Below are 12,588 nucleotides of genomic sequence, written 5' to 3'. Positions count from 1 at the left end.
CGACCCGCCCCTCCGCCCCGCCCTCCCCTGGCCCGCCCCGGGACGGTGACGTCACCGTCGAGGTCCGCCAGGCCCCCGCCCGACTCCGAGCGCTGCGCATCCCGGGACTTGTAGTCACTCTGCTTGCCGGGGGAAGGACAGGATGCGACCTCCAAGACCCTGCAAGTCCGGTCTGGCTGCCCAAGCCAGGAACAGGATGGAGGTCATATCCAATATTTCCGGTTAAAATCTCTAGATAACTAGGTCTGGATCATTCTGATCCCAAAAGAAAATCACTTGGGAAACAGCTCCCAATAGGCCCTGGGTTTCATTCTTCAACTTCTACCACTAGATAAGGATGGATGTTTGTTCAGAGTTTGGGTTTGATTGGCCTTGGTTTAGGTTGGCGTCTAGTACTAAACTAATCAACCAGAATCAGGGATTTTGTAAGATTATGGAGGAATCTCGTGGTGGAAAGGTTCCCAAAAGAAGAGGGATGGTATTCCCAGACATGGTGCCGGGCTGGCAGAACAACTGGGTGTCCACTCTATTTTTCCAGAACTTTCTTTTCCTCTAAGACCTAGCTCAACCCTCCTTCCTCAGACTTTCCCAGCTCATTAAACACCTATAAAGAGTTGGTGGCCCTCCTTGATGTTCCCCTAATCTCCTGTGCCTGTCTCTAGCACTGCACTTGGGCGGTGATATCTGCTTGATATCTTTGTGTCTGTAGCAACTAGCACATAGTGGGCAGCATACTGAATAAGGATTCTACCCTAGGAAGAAGCAATGCCTGAGTGTGAATCCCACCTCAGCCACTTACTAGATGTATGACCCTCAGCAAGGTATTTAATTTCCTTAAGACTCAGTTTCCTCATCTCTGCCATTGGAATAATATCATCTTGTGATTTCTGGGGGAATTAAAAGAAATGATGCTTTTAAAGCACCTAGCATGGTGCCTGACATGTATATAGTATAAGCTCTTGAGAGTTAGATGTTATTGGGTGCTGAACAAATGATCATAAAACAAATAAGTTAGTTAATTTTAGGAACACATCTGTTGCTTAAATTCGGGTAATACCTGAAAATACAAGTGTTCTCTGCCTAGCTGAGAGGACAGAACTACTAAAAGCAACTTTTATAAACCCTTGTAAATAGTACCAGTTTTATTTCCTCTCCTCATATGCAGTGGAAGTAGATTAAAAAGACCCAAGTGCCACCTTCTCATCTGTTTTTAAATTAAGTAATTCTCAGACTCTGGCTCAGTGACCCATCATCTTAATGGTCAACTTCATAATATACTAGAGAGGACAATCCAATTCTCAGTTTCCCTGAGCCCACCAGAAGATGCCCAGAACCTTGCATACACTGGTTTATCTGAGGAGGTCAGGATTATCTCAAGCGGACAGAGACGTGTCTGTGTGTCACTGCGTTCAGTCATCATTCATTCGTTCATCTGTTCATCCATCAGCTATTAACTGAGCAAAGGGCATTTGCTGTCACTCTGTAAACTTAGATTTATTAAGTGAACCCTTTTCAAGGGAGATACCGTAGGGCCTCTCATTTGAAGGGAGGTTGCAAAATAAGTCATCGCCCTCAGGCAGCTTAGAAACTAATGGGAGTACAGAGGATGAAGTTCTCAGTGATGTCTGAGAAGGCTTAACATAGGAAATGGGCTAAGTAGGATTCAAAACAATTGAAAAGGGACACCAAAAGATAGGTAACAGGCCAGGCACCGTGGCTCACGCATGTTAATCCCAGCACTTTGGGAGGCTGAGATGGGTGGATCACTTGAGGTCGGGAGTTTGAGATCAGCCTCACCAACCTGGTGAAACCTGGTCTCTACTAAAAATACGAAAATGAGCCAGGCATGGTGGCACATGCCTGTAATTCCAGCTAATCTGGAGACTGAGGTAGAAGAATCGCTTGAACCCAGGAGGCAGACATTGCACTGAGCCAGGATTGCGCCTCTGCACTCCAGCCGGGACGACAGAGTGAGTCTCCATCTCAGGAGAAAAAAAAAAGGGGGGGGGGGGGTAACAGAAGAAAAAACAGATAAATTTAACTACATCAAAATTAAAACTTTTGCACATCAAAGGATGCTATCAACAGAGTGAGAAGGCAACTCATGAAATGGGAAAAATAGTTGCAAATAATACATCTGATAAGGAGTTAATATACTGAATATATAAAGAATACCTATAACTCACAACCAAAAAAATATATTTAAAAAATTGGCAAAGGACGATGAGCTGGGCTGGATTCCATCCTAGTAGCCAAGGCTAATTCTCCCTCGAGTTCTTGGGAGATGGGCCTTTGGCGAGAAGGCTGGTGTTAGTGAAGCACGCCCGACGCCGCGGAAAAAACTACTTTTAAGGAAATATAGCATCTATTGTGAACATGGAAAACTAAAGATAATTCACCATGCCTGCTGTGGCTTTAGTTCCTAAAGAACTCTACCTCAGTTCTTCACTAAAAGACCTCAATAAGAAGACAGAAGTTAAACCAGAGAAAATAAGCACTAAGAGGATTACGTCCATTCAATACTTGGACCTGCAAACATCAAAAAAGCCATTGAAGAAGCTGAAAGACTCTCTGAAAGCCTTAAACTAAGATATAAAGAAGCTGAAGTCCAGAAAAAACTTGAGGAAAAGCACAGGCAGGAGGAAGCACAGCAGCTACAGCAAAAAAGGCAGGAAACAGGAAGAGAGGATGGTGGCGCATTGGCTAAAGGTTCTTTGGAGAATGTATTGGATTCCAAAGACAAAACCCAAAAGAGCAATGGTGAAAAGAATGAAAAAATGTGAGACCAAAGAGAAAGGAGCAATTACAACAAAGGAACTATACACAATGATGACGGATAAAAACATCAGCTTGATTATAATGGATGCTCAAAGAATGCAGGATTATCAGGAATTCCTGTATTTCACATTCTCTCTGTGTTCCTGAAGAAGCCATCAGTCCAGGGTGGGTTATTGTGTAGTAAAGTAGTAAACTGTGTAGTAAGCAGTAAACTGTGGACCTTAGTAAATGTTACTACTTAGCATTCAAGCTAAATGTGATAAAGTAGTCTTTTCCTGTTAACCTTTTAAATCTTTGCCTCTTTCTTTGGGGGCTAGGGGGGCGGGGCCGGAGGGGGAGATGCGTTTTAAGAGCAGAGGTTTAATAGGCAAAAGAAAGAAAAAGGAGAACAGGGCCGGGCTCAGTGGCTCACACCTGTAATCCCAGTACTTTGGGAGGCCGAGGCAGGTGGATCACAAGGTCAGAAGTTCGAGACCAGCCTGATCAAAATGGTGAAACCCTGTCCCTACTAAAAATGCAAAAATTAGCCGGGCAGGGTGACATGTACCCATAATCCCAGCTACTCAGGAGCCTGAGTCAGGAGAATCACTTGAACCTGGGAGGCGGAGGTTGCAGTGAGCCAAGATTGCACCATTGCACTCCAGCCTAGGTGACAGAATGAGACTCTGTCTCAAAAAAAAAAAAAAAAGAAAGAAAGAAAAAAGAAAAAGCAGAAAAGCTCTCTTATTTTTGAGAGTGAGGGGTGCCCAAATGGGACTTCCCTAAATCTTTGCTTCTTAAAGACACACTTTACGCTTTATGAAGGTTGAAGTTACGGATTTCCTAACTTTCGATTCGGCTATTTTCTCCTATTTGTGGTATTTAGAATCTTATCAAAAGAGAAATGAAGTTGCCTTTTCCCTCTCTCCCCAGGTGTTTGTTGACTGATTTTTCCTATTATTTTCTGTTTATAAGCATGTGAATGATACGTACCAAATTGACTAAAATTGTGAACTAATTGTTTTACATATTGAAATTCCCTATATTATCTGTGATACAAGAGTATCCAAATACTGTGTGCATGCTTGAAAGAGTACAGTCTCTGATGTCAGACTCTATTCAAATAACTGTCACTTACTAGCTGCATTATTTCTAGCTGGTGACTTAGCATTTCTAAGCTCATGTTTCCATCTGTAAAATGGGGATAATAGTAGAACCTATCTTACAGACGTTTCAGGAGATTTAAATGAGAAACGTTATATACACACACACACACCTTAGCACAGGTCCTGGCACGAGTAAGGACTTAATTTAAAATTTTTTCTTTCTTCTTTGGTAAAAAGGCCTTTAACCTATGAAATAGTTTAAAGTGACTTGCATGGGTCTGTTGTACAGTAGAAATCATGATAGTGGCAGAGCTAAACCTCCAGATACAGGGCTATTTTCACTATTTTGAACATTCTTATATAGATCCTATTACCTCTCTGGGTCTTAATTTAATTTTAAAATTAGTTAATGAAATCTGCATAGTTCTTGGGATATTGCAGATGCTTGACAAATGTTTGACCTGAAGCCCAGAGTGCTTTGTAAATAAGCTATTTAAAAATTAGAGCTCTTGGGCAGGGTGCAGTGGCTCACACCTGTAATCCCAGCATTTCGAAAGGCCAAGGTGGGCGGATCACTTGAGGTCAGGAGTTCAGACCAGCCTGGCCAACATGGTGAAAACCCATCTTTACTAAAAATACTTCAGCTGGGTGTGGTGGTACATGCCTATAATCCCAGCCACTCAGGAGGCTGAGGCAGGAGAATCGCTTGAACTCGGGAGGCAAAGGTTACAGTGAGCTGAGATCACACCACTGCACTCCAGCCTGGGCTACAGAGGGAGACTCTGTCTCAAAAAAAAAAAAAAATTTAGAGCTCTTTGAGGAAGACGTCGTCGAAAGTGGTGCCGAGCTGTGGTCTGCCCGCTTCTGCTCCTGCTCCTGACTCGCTGCTGTTGCTCTCACTGAGGAACCAGTCAGTCAGGAAGCCACGCAGCAGCTGTGGCTTTTAAAGGTACTGGAAAAACACCCGTGGAGCCGGAGGTGGCAATTCACTGAATTCGAATCACTCTTTATGAGCCACAGCTTAAAATCCCTGGAGGAGGTGTGTGCTGACTTGATCAGAGGAGCAAAGGAAAGGAATCTCAAAGTGAAAGGACCAGTTCAAATGCCTACTTCGAGAATCGCTACAAGAAAAACTCCTTTTGGTGAAGGTTCTAAGACGTGGGATCATTTCCAGATGAGAATCCACAAGCAACTCATTGACTTGCACAGACCTTCTGAGATTCAGCAGATTACTTCCATCAGTATGGAGCCAGGAGTTGAGGTGGAAGTCATCATTGGAGATGCTTAAGTCAACTATTTTAATAAATTGATTGCCAGTTGTTAAAAAAAAAATGGGCAAAGGACTTGAAAAGACATTTTTTCAAAAAAGATATACAAATAGCCAATAAACACATAAAAAGTATGCAATATCACTAATCATCAGGAAAATGCAAATCAAAATCACAATGAGATACCACTTCGCACCCATTAGAATGGCTACTACCAAAAAAAAAAAAAAAAAAGAAAGAAAAGAAAAGAAAAGAAGTGTTGACCAAGACATGAAGAAATCAAAACTCTTGTGCGTGGTTAATGGAATGTAAAATGGTACAACTGCATGGAAAACAGTATGATGGTTCATCGAAAAATTAAAAATAGAATTTCCATATGATCCAGCAATTCTACTTCTAGGTATATACCCCCAAAAAGATTGAAATCAGGTACTCAAACAGGTATCTGTACACTTGTGTTCATAGCAGCAGTATTCACAATAGCCAAAAGATGGAAGCAACCCAAATGTCCATCAACTGATGAATAGGTAAACAAAATGTGGTGTATATATGCAATGGAATAATATTCAGCCCTAAAAAGAAGTTCTAACGTATGCTACAACATAGATGAAACTTGAAGACGTTATGCTAAGTGAAAATAAGCCAGTCACAAATGGGCAAATGCTATATGATTCCACTTATATGAGGTACCTAGAGTAGTCAAGTTCCTGGGACAGGAAGTAGAATGGTGGTTGCCAGGATACGGGAGGGAGAGGGAATGGGGAGTTATTATTTAACGGGTATGGAATTTCAGTTCAGGAAGACGGAAAATATTTAGAGATAGATGATGGTGATGACTGCATAACAATGTAATCATAGTTAATGCCACTGAACTGTATACTTTAAAATGGTTAAAATGGTACATTTTATGTTGTATCTATTTTGCGACAATAAAAAAAGATAAAAGAAGAAGTAAAAAACCAAAAAGAGGTGTTTTGGTTATTGAGATGATGTGTCCCCCCCTTCTCCTATTGCGTAGGAAGAACGTGGTTTGGAGAGTTGTCCCCAAATCCAAGAATGGGTCTTCATTAGCCTCAGTCAGACAGGACCACCCCATTCTTTTTCCCAGTGATTGGTTCAGGGATGAGCAAGATAAGGAGACAAAACAAAAAGTTTGCCACATTTTTGGAAAGAAATTGTGTTACTCTGCCTTTCTATCTCCAGCTGGAGGATAACATCCAGCTCCAATTGCTATTGGAAATACTCTATGACTTCTTGGAAAAGTAGACCAGAGATGAAGCCAAAGATGCATATGACAAAACCATGAGGCCAAAAAACCTAGGTCCTTGGTGACATGATCAAGGCGCTGGGATCCACCAAAACCAAAGCCCACTGTGCTCTAGACTTCTTGTTCATGAGCCAATAAACTTGCCTGTTCTTTAAATCTTGAAGGTGGAGGACAGCAAGAGTCACAGTGCAGGCATCAGGTTAAGTTTACGTGCCCAAAAACAGTGAGGAAACCTGAGTGACTAGAGGGGAATTAATAAGCAATTCAGTCAAAAGACAATTTGGGATGCAATCATGCAGAAAACATGATGGTCAAGCCAAGGACTTTTATCATTGGACTAACCTGGAATCATCTTTGGACACAAAGCAAATCAAATAATTGTGGCAATTAGTTGGTGCTGTTGGTCTTAGACTTTCTAGATCTGCATGGTCCAAGACAACAGCTACTAGACACAAATAGCTACTGAGCACTTGAAATGGGACGAGTATGACTGAGAAACTGAATTTTTCATTTTATTTCATTTAATTAATTACAATTTAAATTTAGAAGCTGATACCTGATTGAGTTATTGGAAACTTTTAAGTGTGTTTGGAACAACTTGGTAAATCCACATTTTCAACTGTAAATTTTATAAAATCTGAACACAGATCAAGTATTTCTTTTTTTTTTTTTTTTTTTGAGACGGAGTCTCGCTCTGTCGCCCAGGCTGGAGTGCAGTGGCGCAATCTCGGCTCACTGCAAGCTCCGCCTCCCGGGTTCACGCCATTCTCCTGCCTCAGCCTCTCCGAGTAGCTGGGACTACAGGCGCCCGCCACCACGCCCGGCTAATTTTTTGTATTTTTAGTAGAGACGGGGTTTCACCATGGTCTCGATCTCCTGACCTCGTGATCCGCCCTCCTCGGCCTCCCAAAGTGCTGGGATTACAAGCGTGAGCCACCGCGCCCAGCCAGATCAAGTATTTCTAATAAAAATTTAATGTCCATAACAAAATGCGCAGTCAGTGTAAAATACAAACAGGACTTCAAAGACAGTGTGAAAATGACTGTAAAATATTTCCTTAATAATTATTTTTATTGGTTACATGTTGAAATGGAAATGCTTTGGATATATTGGGTTAAATAAAATATATTAAATAATTGAATAAAACATCACCTGTGTTTCTTTTTCCTTTTTTAAGTTGACTTCAGAAATGTTTGAATTACATATGTAGCTCATGAGATATTTTTACTGAACAGCACTGATCTAGATGCCACTGTCAATTCAAAATTTATTGGTCCATAAATAACATCCAGAAAATGTACTGGTGAGGAGTATTGTGTCTTGTGGATGATCCTGTACCCTTGACTCTGGGAAAAGTGAAAAATGGAATCTAGTTTTGAGGATTTTCCCCCATGATAAAGTCTCCTCCAGTGAAGTCTCTGCACCCCTCAGTCTGTCAGTGGTGCTTGAAGGAATTACAGCCCAAGGCAAAGACAAAAACAGTCTCCTGCCCCACCAGCTCCTGGCTGAGATGGACATGGCGGCAGTGCCAGCAGCAACAGCAGCATCGTGTTGCAGGAGGACCAGAATCCCAGAGATGCAGCAGTGATAAGATCAGACAGAGTAGCCATTCCACAGCAAAGCTGAAAGAGGGTTTAGAATACAACCGCAGAGGAGAGGTTGGCTTCCCTTGGGAGGATGTGAGACCAACGCTTCTTCCCCCGAACATGTTAGAGGAAGGTGATCCTGAAAGAGAAAGGGAAAGGCAAGCCTGCTCTTATACAGGGAAAGTCCACGGGAGTCACCCACACCTACTGCACAGCACTCTCCTCCACAGAGCCCTGCAGTCCCCACCATGCTCCAGACACTGTACATGTGCTATCAGCTCACACTCTAATATGCCCTGTGGATTTCCTCTCACCTGTCTGCCTCTCTAAATCTTAGCTATCACTCAAGATTCTACCAAACTTTCTACAAAATCTTCCCAATTACAGAGGTTTCCATCTGGGGTAAGGAGAAAGTGCTGGAACTAGATAGAGGTGATGGTTGCATGATGTTACGAATGTACTTAATGCCGCTGAATTGTGCACCTTAAGATGGTTACACGGTAAATTTTATATTGTGTGTACTTTACCACAATTAAAAAAAAAATAGAATTGAAAGGAATCTTTCTGAACAGCTCTAGCCCACAGGGCTCTCTTCCTTCTCAAGCAGTCAGTCCCTCTGACTCACCATCTGATTTCTGCCTGCCCTGCAATCACTTTCATATTGTCTGATACTCTTCTCTAGTTCTTTTCACCTCACAGTATTCTTCATGCTGTTGGGGTGTGTGTGTGTGTGTGTATGTGTGTGTGTGTGTGTCTTGCTTCTTTATGTTGTGAGTATCATATCTTATTTGCATGCTTGATAAATACTTTCCGGATCAATCCATATCCATCACAATCACGCTGATGGCAAAGACAAATGAATCAGTAACGAACCCGAAAGAAATGATGTTGCATCGCAGATGGAGCCTTTGGTTCAGGATACTTTATTTTTCATTCCAGGTCAGCTGCTAACAAATTTTGTGACTTTGGAAAATGTACTGAACTTCTCTGAATATTTATTTTTTTATCCCATCTGTTGAAACGGTGCTAAAAATATTATCTACTCTTGATAAGTGAGAATGAAAAGAGAAATATTTGAGGAAATGCATTGGAAAGAAAGTCTGGAAGAGGCTGTAAAGAGATCAAACGAATCATTCCCCTACCCCTACCAAGAAAACACGAGAAAGGAAAACAAAAATCCTGTATTAATATGAAATTACATGACTATTCCGAAGTCTGGCATAATGCCAGGCACAAAGTAGCAACTCAATAAATCTTTGATACATTCATTTGTCATTCCATTGTTTTAACAAATGTGGATTTTCAGTTGCAGAAATGAATCCCTGAGGGTCTCAGTAAATGAACCATCTGCTTGAGGGAATCATGAAGTCCTGCTACCTTGATTTTTGCTCATAGTTAAATTAACAGGTGTAGTAAGCTCTACAAGGAGAGCGCCTACCTGCCCCCTCTCCTTCCTGACCTGCAAGGCCTCCTCGCAGCAAGGATTTGCAGGTCCTTCGAGAGTGGTTAATGAAGTGGGAAACTCACCAGCCAGCACAGGGTAAGGGTCTCAAACCTGAAGTTCCCAGCCACGATTTATTCAGCCATCTCCACCAGCAACACTTGCACGGCCCTAAAAGCTTCGTTGTGAAGATGAAACACAAAATAGAGAATTACCTAGATCACTCAGGCAACAATGAACAGTCTCACTTTGACTTGCTTGAGCCTGGTAGAAGTCAAGGCCAAAGCATGTGAATTTTTCCCACCCTTTTCTCTCCCTGAGTTATCGGACTCATTTTCCAAGCACTGTTTCCCTCTATTCAGCCCATTCCTGGAGAGCCAGGTCTGTACCCGTTTCTACTGCCAGTAAGAAGTGTAAATTGAAGCAATTATCTGGATTGTTCAAGGGAAAAAAAGCCTCAGACATTCTTCTGCCTGAGTGATCTGGGTAATTGCTTCAATTTTCACATCAGCTCCCCATTTTCGGCAGCCTCTGGGAGAGCCATTTAACTCAAACCCTGGGGTCTGCAGGTTACCATGTGGGTCTAATCATTTCTGATTGCCCGGGCCCAGCGCCATTCCTATAAGTACAAAAAATATCTGACCCTAGTGAAGATTAAAAACCAAATGAGCAGATAAAAAATGTTTTTAAAGATGTTCAAAAATCCCTTTAACACTTGCAGAAATAATCTGTTGCCATGGGGTAGAAAATCTGGATGTCTTTCAAAAGTTGTCGCCTCAGTTCAAGATGGCCAGATAACCCAGCCTCAGTGGGGAAGAAGTAAAGATTATCACATCCCTTTAGCATGACGTTAGAGAAAGGGCTTTTTCCGATCAGAAGAAAAAGCTCTTTCTCTTCCAGGAGAGCTGACACATTGACTGAGATTCATGTTGCTAGATTAAACCTCCAGTTTGGTATTAATTCTTACCGAAAAAAAAAAAACAGGGCTCTGGAAAAATAAGATGGCAAAACATTGAGTCTAAGGAGGGAGAGGAAAGGAGGGAGAAAAGCCACGCTCTGTGTCCTGGTGGTAGGGTGAGGGCACCTGTGAATGAACATTGGCAATCTCAGGGCAGCGTGCCGGCACAAGGCACTGGGCCCAGTGAGGAGCTGAGATACAGAAGGCAAGGGGGCTTCGAAGCCCCCTGCCTGCCTCAGGGCTGACCCCGCATGACCTGCATGTCAGCTATTCCCTCATCTTCCAGAAGCTGTGTCTAATTCATTCATGCCCCCATTTGGATAAGAATTCAACGTTGGTGGCTCTTCTAGACATCCACTCGCAGGGATATATCAAGAAGTCAGGTAAACTTACTAAAATGTACCAGGACACACAGACGAGGGATTTCTATTGCACACCCCACAGTCTCCAGAGTCCCATCCCCATCATGCAGCCACAGAAGGTCCCTTTCTCTCCTGACATCCCACAAGACTCTTCTCTCCCACGTCCGGACTTCCCCTGGACTCTTCCCAGATGCAGACAGAGCCAGTCCATGTATCCCAGCTCTGTTCCAGTTTGCAGCCCCAAATCTGTCACTGTGTTCAGCAAAACTAAAGGGTCCCCTCTAGTCACCAGCTCCATCCTCCTCAGAGGCTGTGGGAAGGAAGAATGAATAGAAATATGTTTTCCATTACCCACAATGGCAATACACAGCCGCGTCCTCAGCAAATCAGTTGCTTGCAAATATGTTCCATAAAGACACTTGAGATTTCCCAAGTTAATGGGGTTCCCTACAGAGATTCTCCTTTACTTTTTGAAGCAGTAAATGGAATGGGGTTTTCTTCAACAGAAGTGAAAGAAAAATACCCAAAGACTAGAAGAACTAAACACTTGTATTAATTATCTATTGCCATGTAACACATTACTCCAACACTTTGCAGGTTAAAACAACATTTGTTATTTCATATCGGGTCAGGAATCTGGGCACCATGTTTCTGGGTCCTGGGGCTCAGGTTCTCTCTCATGCCACGAGGTCTGCTGTCATCTCAAAGCTCAGCAGGGGAAGGATCTGCTTCCAAGGTCACTTATGTGGTTGTTGGCAGAATTCACTTCCTCACTGGTGGTTGGCCAGAAGCTGCCCTCTATTCTTCATCATGTGGGCCTCACGCAGCTGTAGGCATCATGAGGAACAAGTAAGAAAGAGGGAACAGAGTGGCGAATGGCCTTGTTGAGCCAGCGCCTGGAGGCATTCCAGTGGCTGAATGCGATTGGTGATTTGCAGCGTCCTCGCATCCTCCAAGAGGTCAAAATGCAAATCTTCCTGAAAACCCTGACCGGCAAGACCATCACCCTGGAGGTGGAGCCGAGTGACATCCTCCAAAATGTGAAGGCCAAGATCCACGTTAAAGAGGGCATCCCCCTTGACCAGCAGAGTCTCATCTTTGTAGGCAAGCAGTTAGAAGATGGCTGCACTCTTTCTGACTACAACATTCAGAAAGAGTCAGCCCTGCACCTGATCCTCCATCTGAGGGGTGGCTATTAATTCTTCAGTCTTGCATTCATAGTGACCAGCAATGGCACTACTTTGCACTAAAGCCATTTGCCCCAATTTAAGTTTATAAATTACTTATATAATTATAAGTTTCAGTAATAGCTGAACCTGCTCAAAATGTTAATAAGCATTTTGTTGCATGGTTAAAAAAAAAAAAGAGGGAATAAGACAGAAACCACAGTTCTTCATAGCTTAATCTCATCCATCATTTTTGCCATATTCCATTGATTAGAAGCAAGTCACTGGTCTGGCACACATTCAGTGGGAAAGGGTTACACAAGGATGTAAGTAATAAGAGTCATGTATCATCCAGGGCATCTTAAAAAGCTGCCCGCCACAGCAGCCAATAAGTGAATTAGTTGTTCCTTCTGGATCACTTACACTGAAATAGAGCAGAGAGTAGAGTCGAAGGATACAACTTTGGAAACAAAATAAATCCTTCCTTCAAAAAGTCTCAGTCTACTGGAAGATAAGCTATAGCAAAAGTAAAAGAGAAATAGCCATTCTAAGCAAAAACCCAAGATAGCAACCATCAAAGGAAAAAAGCAATATATTACACCTCCTAAAATATAAAGTTCTATACATCAAAAACCATACACAATAGTAAAATAAGACAATCAGTTAAGGATGGCTTC

The 12,588-nt window shown here is 42.5% G+C and overlaps 1 pseudogene; it reads left to right on the top strand.

The window, feature by feature from the left end:
- Positions 1–2,829: 2,829 nt before the first annotated feature.
- Positions 2,830–5,583, top strand: LOC129472185 (small ribosomal subunit protein uS10-like; annotated as a pseudogene).
- The last annotated feature ends 7,005 nt before the right edge of the window (positions 5,584–12,588 follow it).

This window comes from Symphalangus syndactylus, chromosome 22 (genome assembly GCF_028878055.3).
Source record: "Symphalangus syndactylus isolate Jambi chromosome 22, NHGRI_mSymSyn1-v2.1_pri, whole genome shotgun sequence".
Classification (NCBI taxonomy): domain Eukaryota; kingdom Metazoa; phylum Chordata; class Mammalia; order Primates; family Hylobatidae; genus Symphalangus; species Symphalangus syndactylus.
Note: the sequence above shows the minus strand (reverse complement) of the source record. Positions and strands in the feature narration are given on the sequence as shown.